The sequence below is a fragment of the Lissotriton helveticus genome, chromosome 1_1, assembly GCF_964261635.1.
Source record: "Lissotriton helveticus chromosome 1_1, aLisHel1.1, whole genome shotgun sequence".
NCBI classification, from domain to species: Eukaryota; Metazoa; Chordata; class Amphibia; order Caudata; family Salamandridae; genus Lissotriton; species Lissotriton helveticus.
Genome location: NC_136057.1, coordinates 89,334,738 through 89,351,089, shown reverse-complemented (window position 1 = coordinate 89,351,089; position 16,352 = coordinate 89,334,738). Strand labels below are relative to the sequence as shown.

The 16,352-nt window shown below is 48.0% G+C and overlaps 1 protein-coding gene across 2 annotated transcripts in view; it reads left to right on the top strand.

Moving 5' to 3' along the window:
* The window catches only part of LOC144754545 (uncharacterized), a 69,236-nt gene that overhangs the window by 49,849 nt on the left and 3,035 nt on the right, over positions 1-16,352 (top strand). The window lies entirely within an intron of this gene.

Here is a 16,352-nt window from a genome sequence, read left to right as displayed (position 1 = left end):
ACCGACAGGTAAGAAACTATTCGTTACAGAATGGTCACTTTCAAAACAGGGATCCACCCTGACCTGTGTAAAGCCATGGGCCAAACCCAGAAAACAATGTTGGTACGAGTCAGCACTTCTGTGCCAGAGCAACCAGCCATTGGGATCCAAACTGGATATGTTAAAAGAAGAATTTAGCAACAGAGTTTGCAACTCCCTGATCGAAAATGTTGTAGTATTACCCCAACCTGAATATTCTTCTAAATCAGGGAAAGAAGGAGCATTTAATTTTTTGGTGGTAGCCAATCCAAGGCATGTGGTCTGTGAAATTGTAGAATTCAAAAACAACATATGATTCGGGATGAGACATGCACGGTGCAAAGCCTCAGTGCCTTGCACCTGACAACTTTTAGAACCCCCAAACAGATTTAAGGTCAACTGTTTCCTTCCACAACTCGTAGCCACCAACAGCTAGCTGGTCTAGAAAGGACTTCGAGTACAATAATTTAGTATCGGTAAGTCTAACATTGGATATGGACTTTTCGGTCTTTTTAAAATAAAATGCTTTGGGATTGGACTGATTAAAACCAGTAAAATAAGTGTACTTTTTCAAAAAGGCACTAGAACTGCTTTGTATAGGAGCTGGACAATGTTCCCATTGTGTGTAATTCACATTGCTCTTCCTGGTATTAGTTTTATGTAGGTAGTGATTGCCAAAATGTTGGTAACAAAATAAATCACCGTAATTAGCAGATTCTAAATACAAATCTTCAGCATCGAAAGGATGCATAATATTTCAAATCGGAAAACAATGCTTCTACGGCCTGAACATCCCAATCATCAGAACGTATATTTTTTGTAACTACAACCCCCATGTTAACTCTAAGCACATTAGGGACATTTCTTGTTTTCGATCTTCTCCCGAACCAATTCTCTAACTTGGGGTAGCCAGCCAACTACCGGGATCTGCAACGCATCATCAGAGGTGGAGGGCAAGTGTTCCTTTGCAGGACTGTCTCTCGTCTCTTGTAGAGTCTGTAAAACATTGCAATGTTCATCTACGTCAAACGAGGCCGCAACAGCCGGCAAGTCTAGACCGTCAAGGTCCGGTACATACATCTTGATACCAAAGAGCATTTCGTACGGGGTCCCCCTACCCAGAGACCTTCTAGGGAGGTTATTAAGTGCACGCTGCACGCCATTGAGGTGGGCCAGCCAGTTTCTGCCAGTGCCTATAACTCGTGCTGTCAAAGATTGCTTTAAGTCACGGCTCATTCGTTCCACAACACTATTACCCTCAGGTCTCTATGGAGACGAAAACTTGACTTGGACCCCCAACGAAGCCATGGCATCCTTATACGACTTAGAGGCGAAAGCAGGACCCTGATCCGAATGGAAGGTACCACAGGCAAAAATTCCTACAAAGACACGCTAATCTCTTATGACAGTCCGTGAATCAGCGCTGCGGTGAGGCCATACCCACACAAAGCGTGTGCATGAATCAACTGCTACTAAGATAAACCTATACGCAGTATCAGAAGAAAAAAGGACCGGAGTGATCTAAATAAACACAACCAAGTGGTTTATTAGAAATGAACAATTGTGTCTGGGGCAGACGTGCAGCAGTTGAAGGCTTAATCTGCTGGCAAATGTCACATTGAAGGACATAATCACGCGTCTGTTTGTACAGTCCCCGCCACCAGAAACGCTGTTGTAACTGAGCCACAGTGGCTGAAAGGCCCGCATGCTCAGACGCAACCCCTTCATGGGCCGCTGTGAGCATTGTGTGCCTGCGATCCGCGTTGGGAATTGTGAGAAGTTGGCCTGATAGGTGATGTTTCCAATTCTGGAACCACCTGTTATCAGACCAAACAATCCCTTATGGTGTCTGGTTGTAAGTCAACCTTATTAGACAAGCTATCCTAGAGGTAGCATGGACTAAGCAGCCTAAAGGCTTAAGTTAAGAGGTCGTGTTAAGCGAGCTGTTTTACCACATACAATCCTGTAATATAAAATGAAAGGACACCACACAAGTATATATTATAAAAATATATGTATTTATTACTAAAAAAACAATCCCCAGTATTCTTTATGAATAAAGGGGCACAAGCGTTAAATCAAAAGCACAGTTTAAACATACAAAGTTGCACAATTATGGATGAGGGCGGGGAGCCACTCAAACCATATACTAAACAAGTGGTATAAGAGATACCAATCGAACAGTGGTTAGGCCTAGGGCCTAGGGAATTGCTGGGAGCAGTCAGGACAAGCAGTGCTGAAGTCGGGAAAAGCCCGCGGGATTCGGGTGCAGTGCAGAAAGCGCACGCATGCACCAATGTTAACCAATGGTGCGTAAAGTTATAAAGTTAAAGTTTAAGGACACTTCCGCTGAACCTAGAGGAACAAAACTTAAGACACAGACCCTAGAGATGTGTACCAGTGTGGGAACACCGGCGGAGCAAAGTTACCTCACCCACAGGAAGCGGATGCACAGGGTCGAAGTTGAGTCGGGTTTCGTCACGCAGGCTCTTGGTGCTTGAAGCTGAAAGGGCTGCAGGCGGGGTGAAAGAGAAGTGTCCGGTGGAGTCCAAGGGTGGACTCAAGTCGAAAAGTACCTGAAAGCAGAGGGGACAGAGTCTGGGTCATTCAGCAGTGACCAGGGTGGAACCAGGACGGAACCAGGCAATGTCGGGCGCAATCAGGTGGTCGTCGAGGAGCTTCTCTCCGCTGTCACGTGGGCTCTGGGGCATCTGCGACGTCCAGGAGCGGGTCACGATCTGTCCCACGCAGGCTCTCGCCGTCGGCGCTGTCGGCTTCAAGATTGGAGCAAACAACACTTGGCAAAAGCAATCCACGCGGAACCGGGAGATTGCTTCTCACTCAAACCAGGAGGGTCAGAGTGGGGGCTCCTTTTCAGGGGAGCTGGTGCAGATCTGGAGCAACCAGATTCACAGGTCGAATTTCAAAGTTCGTTGGCACAGGGGCCACTAGCCGGCTGGCAAGTGACCGGGCCAACGCGTTGAGCCAAATGGAGCAGAAGGGCCCCACGCAGCACTCGTCAAGTGTGGAGGGCTGAACTTCGGTGCAAGAGTGGCTCAGGGTTGGGGCTTCTCAAACCCCGGTGTACAGCTTCGAGGGTCACTCGTGGGCTGCACGGTCAGCGTCTCGTGGTCAATTCAAGATGGCGTGTCCCACGCTTCCGGTCGCCTCCACGGGTCTCAGCTCTGCAGGGACTGTGGATCGGGCTGTTGGAAGGCAGGCAAGCTTGATCTCGTCGATCTCTGTTGCTTGAGTTCCGGCGGGAACTGCGACAAAGCAGACGTCGATGGCTGGATGGTGCCTGTGTGCACAGGGTGGTCACTCCTTGACCACAAGGGAGATTCTTCGGGCTTCTACGTCGAGTAGGATGTCGAAGGGTCCAGAGTTTCGTTTCTTATGTTTCATCAGGATAATCTGAAGTGTCTTGGCACTGCTCCCACTCTTATTCAAATCTGGGGGGCTGGATTACCTGCTAGGTCCCCTCCTATGGGTGGGACCCAGGAAGGGGGTGGATACACCCCTTTCCTTTGATCCAGGCCACCCTGGCACGAGGGCTGGAGTGCCCCAGAACCGGTTTGGCCGGATTATGCAAGGGGCAGCCTTGTGCGCCCCAAGCAGTGTCTGGTTTCTTTCAAACCTCCCTGCTACAATCCACTATCTCCTGTCTGGAGGGTGGTAACACCCCCCTGCGACAGGAAACCCTTTGTCCAGGCCCCATTTGGCTGAGTTTCGGTCAGCTGCAGGGGGTCAGACTCTTGTCTGTGGCAGAGGCATCCATTTTGTGGATCTAAGGCCTTTTTAGAAATTAACCGCATTTAAGTAAAGTAACATGTCTTACCCCTCTAGAGGGGTGGAATGCTATCCCCGTCGCCAGAACTGGCGAGGGGATAGTATTCCAAATCGTATGACACCTTACACGACATGTTTTGATAAAGCCAGGGGTGGCAAAAGATATGCTGCAGCCCCTGGTAGGGCTTGGTGGCCCCTATGCCCTGGGCACCTATAGTGCATTATACAGGGGCTGACAAGGAGTCCATTTCCAATTGTGGTATGTGCCTATAGCACATGTATTATTAATTTAGTGAGAGAACAGCAGGCTGGGGGTCTGATCAGCAGGCCCACAGCCTCAGTAGTCGAAAACCAGTGAAGCAAAAAGCAAAAATTTGGGGTGACCATAGGATAGCAGACCCTACTCTCCTACACAACCCCCCCCCCCCAAACGCAGGGACATTAAACTAACCGTGACCAGATAAGTCTTCATGTTCTAAGTGGAAGTACCTGGAGAGACCATCTGCATTACCATGGTCAGTCCCTGGGCGGTGCTCCACTGTAAAGTCCATCCCCTGTAGGGAAATGGACCACCTGAGCAGTTTGGGATTTTCACCCTTCATCTGATTGAGCCACAAGAGGGGCTTATGGTCTGTCTGAACTAGGAAGTGAGTTCCAAACAAGTAGGACCTCAACTTCTTCAGGGCCCAAACCACAGCAAAGGCCTCCCTCTCAATGGCTGACCAACGTTTCTCTCTAGGGGTCAGCCTTCTGCTAATAAAAGCAATGGGCTGGTCTTGACCATCTTGATTAAGTTGTGAGAGCACAGCTCCCACCCCCAACTCAGAAGCATCTGTCTGTACAATGAACTGTTTGGAGTAGTCAGGACTCTTCAGGATAGGTGCAGAGCACATGGCCTTCTTCAGGTCATCAAATGCCTTTTGACAGCTAACTGTCCACTGAACCTTTTTTGGCATCTTCTTGGATGTCAAGTCATTTAATGGTGTCACTATAGACCCATAGTTCTTCACAAACTTTCTGTAATACCCAGTCAGGCCCAAGAAGGCTCTGACTTGTGTCTGGGTAACTGGAGGAGCCCAGTCCTGTATGGTCTGGATTTTGCTCTCCAGTGGTTGAACTTGACCTCCACCTACTAGGTGGCCCAAGTATACAACCTTACTCTGCCCTATCTGGCACTTGGTGGCCTTGATAGTCAGGCCTGCCTTTTGCAGGGCCTCCAAAACTTTCTTCAGGTGGATCAGGTGATCCTCCCAGGTGGAGCTAAAGACAGCAATATCGTCTAGATACGCTGCACAAAAGTCATCCAACCCAGCAAGGACTTGGTTCACCAACCTTTGGAAAGTGGCAGGTGCATTCTTCAAACCAAAGGGCATTACCACAAACTGATAATGTCCACTAGGGGTAGAGAATGCTGTTTTGGCTTTTGACTCCTCAGCTAGTCTGATTTGCCAGTAGCCAGCTGTCAAATCAAATGTGCTCAGAAACTTGGCAGAAGCCAATCTGTCAATGAGCTCATCTGCTCTTGGAATGGGGTGAGCATCTGTCCTAGTGACAGCATTGAGACCCCTGTAGTCCACGCAAAATCTCATTTCTCTCTTTCCATCTTGGGTATGAGGTTTTGGCACAAGGACTACTGGGCTGGCCCATGGGCTCTCTGATGGCTCAATCACTCCAAGCTCCAACATCTTTTGCACCTCAGCCTTGATGCAATCCCTGACATGGTCAGGTTGCCTGTAGATCTTATTCTTCACAGGCAGACTGTCACCAGTGTCCACCACATGGGTACACCAGTTAGTCTGGCTGGGTGTGAGTGAAAACAAATGCCTGTGGGTTTGCAAAACTTGTCTGCAGTCCATCTGTTGCTGGTCAGTGAGGCTGCCCGCCAAGGCTACTCCATCAACTGAACCATCATCAGGGTTCTGGGAAAGCAGGTCTGGGAGAGGGTCACTCTCTTCCTCCTGATCCCCATCTGTGGCCATGAGCAAGCTCATGTCCTCCCTGTCCACAAATGCTTTCAAACGGTTCACATGGATCACCCTGTGAGGGCTCCTCGGGGTTCCAAAGTCAACCAAGTAGGTGACTTCTCCCTTTTTCTCAATGATAGGATAGGGTCCACTCCATTTGTCCTGGAGTGCTGCTGGGGCCACTGGCTCCAGTACCCACACCTTCTGTCCTGGTTGGAACTCTACCAGTACAGCCTTTTGGTCATGCCAAGCTTTTTGTAATTCTTGGCTGGCCTCCAGGTTTTTGGATGCTCTCTTCATGTATTCAGCCATCCTGGAGCGGAGACCAAGTACATAGTCCACTATGTCTAGCTTAGGCTTTTTGAGAGGTAACTCCCATCCTTCCTTCACCAAACACAATGGACCCCTCACAGGGTGGCCAAACAAAAGTTCAAAAGGGCTGTAGCCAACCCCCTTCTGTGGGACCTCTCTGTAAGCAAAGAGCAGGCAAGGTAAAAGAATGTCCCATTTCCGCCTGAGCTTCTCTGGTAATCCTTTTATCATGCCTTTTAGGGCCTTGACATTTTCTGACATGTGAGGCCAGTGAAAGTGTGAGACAAGCCTGTCCCACGTCTTGTTCTGGCCTAAGTGTCCTGCAAGGGGAATATCATGGGCCAAGGTAAGGAGGAAGCCCCTAAACTTCAGAGGTATAACCAACCTCCTGGCTGTACCAGGCTTGGGGTCTCTAGCCTCTGAGTAAAGGAGTCCATCATCCCAATACACAGTATGGGTACCTTGGGCATCCCCAGCAGCCTCAGCAGCAGCCTGCTGTCTGAGGGGTTGAAGGGAAGGGCAATCTAATTGAGCCTGCCTCAGGTCTGCCCTTGAGGGTCCCCCTGTCCCCAGAAACTCAACCTGGTCAGGTTCAAGTTCCTCAGAGACAGTCTCCTCTTGGACTGCAGAATCAGTTTCCTCTGAAACTTGATCCTCAACCTGGGGCAAGGGGGAAGGCTCAGCCTTTCCTCTCTTGCTCCTTCTCTTGGGTTGTGGTTGGTCTATTGTTCCAAGATCCACCACTGGTTCAGGAAGGCACTTCTTAGCCTGAGACCTTGTCACTGCAAGGACATGAGCTGAAATCCCTAGCATTCCTGCATGAGTCCTGTACTCCACTTCTGACCAAACTGAGCTTTCAAGATCATTGCCTAACAGACAGTCTACTGGGAGGTCTGCACTCACAACAACTTTCTTTAGGCCATCTACCCCTCCCCAGGAGAAGTTCACAACTGCCACACTATGGGAAGTAGTGGAGTTGCTGGCGTTGGTCACTAGGTAACTTTCACCTAGTACAATCTGTCCAGGGTCCACAAAGTCAGGTGTCACCATTGTGACACTGGCACATGTGTCCCTGTAGGCCTGAGCCAGTTTCTCATTAATTAAAGGCGTCTGCCTATATTTGCCCAGGTTACTGGGGCTGACTGTAGTGGACAAAGTTAAGTCCACATCATATAGGAGAACTGCCTGAGTAGGGATTCTGACTAGGCCAGATCCTACTTCAGTACCCAGGGTTAACCCTACTACACCCTTTGGCTGTGTTCCACCACTGCTGACTGTACTAGGGGGTGCAGTTGCTTTAGGAGCTGCAGTGGTGGGGACTGGATTTGTCTTGATGCATTCACTGCCCCAGTGTGAAACTGATTTGCAGTTATTACACCAAGGCTTCTTTGGGCCATTATTCTTCTTTTTCTTGTTTCCATTTTGGGAACCACCCTCCTTATTATTAGTTTGGGGGCCTGAAGACTTCTGGTCTTTTTCTTTATCTTTCTGATTTCCACCCTTCTGGTCTGTTTTCTTCTGGTCACCACCTTGGTTCTGGGGTTTCTGCTTAATCCTTGTTCTGACCCATTTGTCTGCCTTCTTTCCCAATTCTTGGGGAGAGGTCAGATCAGAGTCAATAAGGTATTGATGCAACAGCTGGTTTGTACAGTTATTAAGGATCTGTTCTCTCATGATAAGATTGTACAATCCTGTATAGTCTGAAACTTTACTTCCCTGCAACCAACCCTCCAGAGCCTTAGTGGCACAATCTACGAAATCAGTCCAGTCTTGAGTCTGTGCTTTTTGGGTGTCTCTGAACAACAACCTGTATTGCTCAGTGGTTAGGCCAAACCCTTCAATAAGAGCACTCTTCAAGACAGAGTAGTTTTTGGCATCCTCAGGTCTAACTGTGAGGAGCCTGTCCCTCCCTTTCTCAGAAAAGGAGTACCATAAAATTGCAGCCCACTGATCCTGAGGAACCTGCTGTACCATGCAGGCTCTCTCAAGAGCAGTCATCCATTTGTGGATGTCATCCCCTTCCTTGTAGGGGGCTACAATTTTTGTCAGGTTTCTATTATCATAGCTCCTGTCTTTTTCTCTAGGAATGTTGCTGCCACCAGTGGCATCTAAGCCACACAATTTCCGCTCTCTTGCCAAGGCAAGTCTAGCTTGAGCCAAGGCTACCTCCTCCCTCTCTATTTGGAGTTTGACAGCCCTCATTCTGGCCCGATGCTCTATCTTCTGAGAGGCAGTCATACCTCTCTGAGATTCTCTTGAGGCACTAGAAATATGAGAGTCCCCTGAGGGAGATCTCACTCTTCTGTTGCCTGGGAGAATGATATGGGGGGATCTGGGGAGGTGCTGGCCCTCTCCATTTCCCAGTAGGTCTAAGTTGGCCTGGTTAAGCCTGGCAACTAGGACATGGCTACCCCTCTGATCCTGTTTTTCTGGGTCCTCTACATCTCAGTCCTCCTCCTCCTCCTCTTCCTCCTCTTCTTCTCCCTCCTCTGGAGTGGTATCAGTTACAGGGGGGTTTACTCCATCTCCTGACTCTAAGGGAACTTCATTCGCCTTCTCTAAGTCATCCTGTTCTAGAATGGCTATCAGGATAGGACAGGTGGGACTTCTGCCCCTTTTTAACCCTCTTGAGATGCACAAGGCAATCAAGTCCTTTCGGGTTAATTTGTCATAGCTGGAAGTTGCCTGGGTAAGGTCAACTGTCACAGGAGCAGACCCTGAGGCTTTTCCTGTGTCAGACATGACTCTAGTGTGGTGTAAGTGATGCACCTACCTACACTAAGTGTTTCCCTACTGTACCTTGCTAGTGAGTTGTAGTCAGGGTGTGCTAATCCCTTTAATCTACAACTACTAAGTTCAGTAGAACTTAATATGCTAAGCTTTTGATTTATATGTACCTAGAGGTACTTGATGTGATCTTTCAATTTGATAAAAGATTGCAATGGTAAAACAACAGCAAGCTCAAATCCGCACCGCTGCTCACCAATGTGAGAAGTTGGCCTGATAGGTGATGTTTCCAATTCTGGAACCACCTGTTATCAGACCAAACAATCCCTTATGGTGTCTGGTTGTAAGTCAACCTTATTAGACAAGCTATCCTAGGGGTAGCATTGACTAAGCAGCCTAAAGGCTTAACTTAAGAGGTCGTGTTAAGCGAGCTGTTTTACCACATACAATCCTGTAATATCAAATGAAAGGACACCACACAAGTATATATTATAAAAATATATGTATTTATTACTAAAAAAACAATCCCCAGTATTCTTTATGAATAAAGGGGCACAAGCGTTAAATCAAAAGCACAGTTTAAACATACAAAGTTGCACAATTATGGATGAGGGCGGGGGGCCACTCAAACCATATACTAAACAAGTGGTATAAGAGATACCAATCGAACAGTGGTTAGGCCTAGGGCCTAGGGAATCGCTGGGAGCAGTCAGGACAAGCAGTGCTGAAGTCGGGAAAAGCCTGCGGGATTCGGGTGCAGTGCAGAAAGCGCACGCATGCACCAATGTTAACCAATGGTGCGTAAAGTTATAAAGTTAAAGTTTAAGGACACTTCCGCTGAACCTAGAGGAACAAAACTTAAGACACAGACCCTAGAGATGTGTACCCGTGTGGGAACACCGGCGGAGCAAAGTTACCTCACCCACAGGAAGCGGGTGCACAGGGTCGAAGTTGAGTCGGGTTTCGTCACGCAGGCTCTTGGTGCTTGAAGCTGAAAGGGCTGCAGGCGGGGTGAAAGAGAAGTGTCCGGTGGAGTCCAAGGGTGGACTCAAGTCGAAAAGTACCTGAAAGCAGAGGGGACAGAGTCTGGGTCACTCAGCAGTGACCAGGGTGGAACCAGGACGGAACCAGGCAATGTCGGGCGCAATCAGGTGGTCGTCGAGGAGCTTCTCTCCGCTGTCACGTGGGCTCTGGGGCATCTGCGACGTCCAGGAGTGGGTCACGATCTGTCCCACGCAGGCTCTCGCCGTCGGCGCTGTCGGCTTCAAGATTGGAGCAAACAACACTTGGCAAAAGCAATCCACGCGGAACCGGGAGATTGCTTCTCACTCGAACCAGGAGGGTCAGAGTGGGGGCTCCTTTTCAGGGGAGCTGGTGCAGATCTGGAGCAACCAGATTCACAGGTCGAATTTCAAAGTTCGTCGGCACAGGGGCCACTAGCCGGCTGGCAAGTGACCGGGCCAACGCGTTGAGCCAAATGGAGCAGAAGGGCCCCACGCAGCACTCGTCGAGTGTGGAGGGCTGAACTTCGGTGCAAGAGTGGCTCAGGGTTGGGGCTTCTCAAACCCCGGTGTACAGCTTCGAGGGTCACTCGTGGGCTGCACGGTCAGCGTCTCGTGGTCAATTCAAGATGGCGTGCCCCACGCTTCCGGTCGCCTCCACGGGTCTCAGCTCTGCAGGGACTGTGGATCGGGCTGTTGGAAGGCAGGCAAGCTTGATCTCGTCGATCTCTGTCGCTCGAGTTCCGGCGGGAACTGCGACAAAGCAGACGTCGATGGCTGGATGGTGCCTGTTTGCCTCGGGTGGTCACTCCTTGACCACAAGGGAGATTCTTCGGGCTTCTACGTCGAGTAGGATGTCGAAGGGTCCAGAGTTTCGTTTCTTATGTTTCATCAGGATAATCTGAAGTGTCTTGGCACTGCTCCCACTCTTATTCGAATCTGGGGGGCTGGATTACCTGCTAGGTCCCCTCCTATGGGTGGGACCCAGGAAGGGGGTGGATACACCCCTTTCCTTTGATCCAGGCCGCCCTGGCACGAGGGCTGGAGTGCCCCAGAACCGGTTTGGCCGGATTATGCAAGGGGCAGCCTTGTGCGCCCCAAGCAGTGTCTGGTTTCTTTCAAACCTCCCTGCTACAATCCACTATCTCCTGTCTGGAGGGTGGTAACACCCCCCTGCGACAGGAAACCCTTTGTCCAGGCCCCATTTGGCTGAGTTTCGGTCAGATGCAGGGGGTCAGACTCTTGTCTGTGGCAGAGGCATCCATTTTGTGGATCTAAGGCCTTTTTAGAAATTAACCGCATTTAAGTAAAGTAACATGTCTTACCCCTCTAGAGGGGTGGAATGCTATCCCCGTCGCCAGAACTGGCGAGGGGATAGTATTCCAAATCGTATGACACCTTACACGACATGTTTTGATAAAGCCAAACCAAAGTTGCTATATAACCGCGAGGATTATAAGGCACTTAAGAGTATATGGTATGGCCTTATCCTGAAACAGCTTAGGGAGTTGTTCCCGACGGCTGCAGACAGGCTCAGCTCATGCTAGAGCTCCATCTCACATTAAACCATGCACTCTGCCTCCAGGATTGATGAGGCTTTCCATAGGAGTGGCTCACAGGTTTATATGTGTCCAGATATAGGTTTAGATATAGGTATACCATATCTAAGTAAGGGGTGAGTGCACCACCTTACCCCAGCTGAGTGATCAGCCAGTTGTGTCAATTTAAGAACCAGCCAGGGGTGGCAAAAGATATGCTGCAGCCCCTGGTAGGCCTTGGTGGCCCCTATGCCCTGGGCACCTATAGTGCATTATACAGGGGCTGACAAGGAGTCCATTTCCAATTGTGGTATGTGCCTATAGCACATGTATTATTAATTTAGTGAGAGAACAGCAGGCTGGGGGTCTGATCAGCAGGCCCACAGCCTCAGTAGTCGAAAACCAGTGAAGCAAAAAGCAAAAATTTGGGGTGACCATAGGATAGCAGACCCTACTCTCCTACAGGAATCAATCTCTCTCCAACATCAGGTATTTTCACGTAAGGAGCCTTCTTGGGACTTAAGTGGTATGAATACTTCGAAGGGAACCCCTTAGGATATTTACCTCCTCTCTCAGTTGCAGCAACAGCTGCCAAGATATCATCATCAATCTTACTTTTGGAACATGTAACTGCTGCAACCAAATATGTCGATACTGCTGATTTTGCTGCCTCATCGGCAAGCGAATTGCCAACAGCGTGGACTCCCACGCGCTGATGACCAAGAGTATGAATTACAAACACGAGTGGCAACTGCTCCTTAAGCTCAGCCACTCGGATCCAGATCATTTTATGTTTTATTGTGCTACCCTTGGAATCACGAAAATCATTCTGAAGGCAAAAGCACAGGTTTTCATTGTAAGACTGGACACAGTAATACGAATCACTTACAATACGAGTCGTCACACTAGGATCAGCGTACTCCAAAGCAAGCATCAGAGCACGAAACTCTGCCAATTATGCGGTGCAGTGCCGTAGAGTCTGCGTGTGCACAACTCTGAACTTGAACTCATCATTCACCATGGCACCTACCACAATGGCGCAAGCGGAAACATATGCGTGCTTAGACCCATGCGCAACCTGCGCTGAACCATCAGTGTATATGATGCAAAGGAAATCCTCCAGAGGCCGCATAGCCAAATTTTCAGGATGAACGAATTCATATTGCAAAAACTCCTGCGACTGTAAGGAGGCATCAAATATAAAGGTGACATCCGGAGATGTCAATGATGCTGCCCATTGTATCCACCGAGGGTGCAAAGATTTAGAATTTGGTACACTAGCTTTCGTAACTGCCTCTAACGCAGGAAACGGGGTAACAACCGACATGCGTTTTCTCTACGACAGAGCATGTTCTTTAAGAATCACCATCTGCACTGCTGTCAAAACTTTCTCCACAGTGGAAAATTGCATTTCAGCCGAAGTGTACAAGTGTGACTTGTAAGCAATAGGTACTGTGTCCCCTTCGTTAAAAGTCAGGTATGTGAAACCCACCGCCACAGGGATGATTTTTATCACCAGGTTGGTGTGGTTATCACGAGTCAGTAAGAATTTAGATTCCAGCAGATCAGCCTGCAAAGATTGCAAAATAGCTTGAGTGTTCTGGCATCCAGCATGATTTGGTAAAAGTAGGCTGTATCAAAGCATAGAAAGGCTTGATACGCTGGGAACATTAAGGAATGTATGTTCGCCCGAAATTCAAAGATCCCAGCAAAGTCTGTAATTTTTTCTGAGTTGTTGGAGCGCGCAGTTGTGCCCATTCCTCCAAGAAGTGAGGAGCCAATCCTCGTCCTTCATTGTTGAGCTCGTAGCCCAGGAACAACACTGTGTACTCTGCAATGTGAGACTTTGCAAAGTTGGATTTGTAGCCGAAGTCTGCAAAACTACAAATTATGCAGTCAACGCGACACAGATGCACCCAAAGTTCATCGTCTGTGAGATAAATGTCATCCACATACAAACACGCATCTGGGTCTACTCTCTCCAAGAGAGAGACTATGCGGGCAGCAAATACGCCTGGACTATTCTTATAGCCCATTGGTAAACGTTTGAACTGTTTTTGTTCGCCGCCGCATGTAAAACTGGTCCCTTGGGAACTTAGACCATCCAAATAGTGGGCATAAAAACCGTTGGATATGTCAAGCGTGGTTTTAAACCGCTTACGCACAATACTATCCACTAAGGCAGAGCGGTGTGTATTCTGTACTGCACAGGTACGGCAATACTAGTTTAAATGCCGGTAATCCAATACCAAACGATACGATCCGTCAGGCTTCGTCACAGTAAAAAGAGTTATTCATCGGTGACACACATGTTTCAATCACTCCCTGATATTCCAATTGTTCAAGGATTTCCGCAACGGAAGCCTTCGCTTCGTGTCCAATGGGATATTGAGGTTGAGGCTGTGGCATAGACCGTAAAGGAATCTCGTGGTGTGGGGAAAATGTATCCCAACCACATTGTGTACTGTACAAAGCTGGCGCAAGGGCTTTAGCCCACTCTTCTGCAAAATTCAGCGCATGATCCTTCGAGACAGTGTGCACGAAACTAGGAAGGGAGATGGTAGAGAAATAGACTGGTGCAGACAAACAGACAAAGTCAGACTCCTTTGCCACCCGCCAGAATCATCACTTTCAATAACCTGAAAATCTGCCGGAAACTCCTGCATGCTCCAACCTCATCCCCCTCACCTATTCTTAGCAGAAGCACCAGATTCTGAGCTGTGCCCTGCTGTTGCAGAGGAGCACGGTAGAGTCTGTAGAAGCGCAGGGATCCCTAGTCTCTCAGGGCGGGCACCTAAACCTTCCGGGTGCCTTCACACTCAGGATAAATGAATACATTTTGTTCTGTGCTTTAGTCGCTCCTCTGTGAGCAATGTCCGGTAGATGGAGCTCTGTGTTAATAAACACATTCAGAGAGGTGGTTGTGTACAAACAAACAGCCACAATACCGTACATTTTGAACATTTTGAACTTGTCGTTAAATACCGGCTTATAGAGTACCTCATTGGCTGATCATTCCATGGCACTACCAAAATTACATTTGGAAACATTTGCTCAACTGTAAAACACTCCCTAATATGGGTCATTTAACAACTTGGGGCTTTGGGGTTAGGTAACCTACTTAGGATGCTATGTAAAAGATTAAATACAAAAATGAATGCAATCAAACTAATCAACCAGCACTGTGAAAACTGACACGCATTCTGGCATTTTGTATAAATAATGTCGATTTTTCTCAGAGATGCGAGTAAAGTAATCTTAATGATATCTGCACACTTTTAAGTAATGGCACCGGGCTAACTTTGACAACTAGGCAATGAATACATTTTCATGTACCCTCAAAACCCCCCTGCCCCAATCCCCTTGGCAAACCTCATTGCCTCCAAGTGTTTGGGGGATAACCAAGACGCAGAAGAGTGAGTCAAATAGTCTAGAAAATGAAAGAGAAGCCGGGAAACGGATTCACATGCTCCGATCGCGTTGGTTAGTCTGTAAACACTACTTTTATTAATGAGATTCTCATTAGTAAAGCACCACGGTGTACATGTGTGGCGACACTTCACCCATGAGGTACTTGCCAAGCATTTGTTGACACAATCCACACCTTGGGTCTTTTTCAATATATTTATTACGAAGTGCAGGACCTTTCGAAGGGATTTTGCACACTACATACATTCACTCTAAAAATAAAACGTGTAGGTAAAAAATAATTGCCATCCACAACGTCAATAGCTTTGCATTGCAAATGCTTGTTAATATTTACATCAGACCTCTGGCAGAGGTAGTGAAATATTTTGGAATATCTCACTAGTTTTGTATGTTGATGACACTCAGCTAATTATTTCCCTGTCGGCAGAGTCGACTGGCTTTTGTGTCAAGTCTAAAAACTGTGTATCCACATTGACCAAATGTATGCACGACAACTGTTTAAAACTTAACTAAAAAAACAGAGCTCTAAGGAGCAACCAGCCTAGCTGCCTGGATGCAACTTTACATTCCCTTCAGAACGCTACGCTCCATCCAATCTAAACCTGGCCCATATCCCTCGTCACAGGAGAGCCAGAACGAAAGTTTCTCATTCCATGTCTTAGCTCCGACCCGATGAAATTCTATGCCTCCTAACCTTAGAATGATTCAAATCACTTACTGTTCCGGAAACAGTGAAGGACCCGGCTCTTCTCCATCTATGCTGACGATTTTGTCCCTCTGCCGCTGTGTTTCTTAGGATCCTTTTATGTCCCTTGCTGATATTTTGTGACACCCGGACCCTCACCTTCCCCTCAGGGCAGGCAGCCTTCATGTGTTGTGCTTTCTAAGGCTCGGCTCCCCTCTTGTAAAGGGTCAAAGTGGTAACACCCTTGCAGCAAGTGCCTTTATCAGCCGCAGGATTAAGATACAGTGCACCCCAATTCCCAGCTCAGTAAAAGCCTGAAACAGACCCAAAATGGAGCATGTACCTACATGTTCGCCTCCCCTGTTTGTACCTCATATGTAGCTACCTGTGCACTTCCTCTGTTTTTATGTCCCCTGCGAGCTTCTCTAAAGATGCTTTTGATACTTCTACGCTATCATGGCATTTGTCTATTAGTTCATTACCTGATGTCTGCTGTGTTCATTGTGTCACTCCCCTGCTTTAGCTGTCAATGAACCCTGCTGAGCGAGTATGCAGCCATAAGGGAGCTGAATGTAAGAAATATCCAGAGGTGTAAGTGCTGCACTCCCCCTCAAGCAATGGACATCTTGTCTTACTCTGCCAATGCTCCATCCACTGACCGAGGAGCATGCTGTAACCAAACGGAAGACATTTAGTCAGATACCCCGGTAAAGGCAGAAAAAGATAAAAAGCAGACACGTACTGGCAGCAGAGATATCGCAGGTATACTATTAGTTGTGATGGAATCACTGTAATAAATGGTGCAATCTTCCAACAAGTGCTTTAACCATCCCTAGGAATGTGGCAAAAATAACTTAACAAACAGAAAAGTAAAGACAGGAGTTAGAAC